Genomic DNA, 1,455 nt, shown 5'->3' with positions numbered 1-1,455 from the left:
AAAAAAAAAAAAAAAAAAAAAAAACCTTTCCCATATCTATCCAGGGATCAACCAAAGATTTTGATGTTTTCTGCAGGGAGTTTTAGAAAGATCTGGGGATCCTAACAAAGCCATTTAGTAGTGCAGAAGATTAACTTGGCCCAGCAAATTCTGGTTTGCTCTGTGGAAGCACTATTTTAAATATTTAGATATATTTCTTCCCCACAAATCTAGGTGGCAGACAAAGGGACTTGTTTTGTATTTTAGTTTTGAGCCTGCAACTGTTTCTGTTAGATGGGCTCTGAAGAAAATGCCACTAACTGGCCCTCCTAAGGACACCAGCAGAATTCTGGGCTGACAGGAGAACATCACAGTGCCAGGGTGAGACAGTCTGTTTGCACTCAGAGATTCCCACACTACCAAGAGGACCCTGTCCTTCCACAGACTTGCTTACTGCAGTGTGCCTTTGGTTTGTTCTCGTCTTGCCCCTCAACTCCTTGGTGTGTTGTTTCTGTTTTATATACTCTAAAAACAGGTTTTGCCTTTTTTTTTTCACTTCTTTGTCTATTTTGTGGATTTGTAAACACCAAGTTTCAGGGTTTGCTTGCCTTCCCCACTGCTTTCAGGATCATGAATACCACCCACAGTATGAGTGCAGAAGGCTCATGTGACCCATCCCAGAATACACACTGCTGATGCCCTTGTGTGCCTGGGCCTAGAGCAGTAGAGCTGGCTTTTTGGTCTGGTGTGTGAAGAAGCTGTCTTGGGATTCTGCACCAGTGGCTCCTGACCTCCTCCAGCACTGCCATGAGCAGATTTTGAGCCATGGCTTTCTGCACTTGACATCCCTGACTTAGAAGACCTCTGGTTTGACAGTCCCTCAAGAAATTGCTTTCCAGTCTTGCTGCCTGCTTCCCTGCAAATATGACTCCAGTCCAGGGCAGCCTGGAGCCCAGCTACCCCAGCAGATCCCTGACTGCCTTCTGTCCAGTCACAAAGACTAGAGGATGGAAATGTTATGTGCATTCATCTCAAACACAGAACATAAAACAGGAGACAGAAAGAGGGGCTGGGGCTGGAGAGATTGCTCAGTGGTTAAGACCACTGACTGCTCTTGATAGAACCTAGTGAGGAAACCCCCACTCAATTCCCAATTCAGTGTGCACCCAAAGAATCATGAATAGACCACCCTGATGTAATTACATGAGGTAGTTTAATGACTGAGCTCCGGGACTAACATGCATCCCACACAGGAGATAACGGATGTCGGCCACGAGGCTTGGAAACTAGGGGTTTTTATGGGGTAAGGGGCTTAGGGGTGTGGAATTCAGCATAGTGACACACTATTGGCTTATTCAAACATCAGCAGAAAAATTACATGTACATGCAGGGTGTCAGAGTTCTGTGAGTTGTTGACTCAGCTTAGATAGCCCTGTTATGTCCTCACATTCCTCTTTATCTTTAAGGTTAAGCTCT

The sequence above is a fragment of the Mus caroli genome, chromosome 13, assembly GCF_900094665.2.
Source record: "Mus caroli chromosome 13, CAROLI_EIJ_v1.1, whole genome shotgun sequence".
In the NCBI taxonomy this organism is placed as follows: domain Eukaryota; kingdom Metazoa; phylum Chordata; class Mammalia; order Rodentia; family Muridae; genus Mus; species Mus caroli.
The sequence above is the reverse complement of the archived record's forward strand: the minus strand, read 5'-3'. Positions refer to the sequence as shown.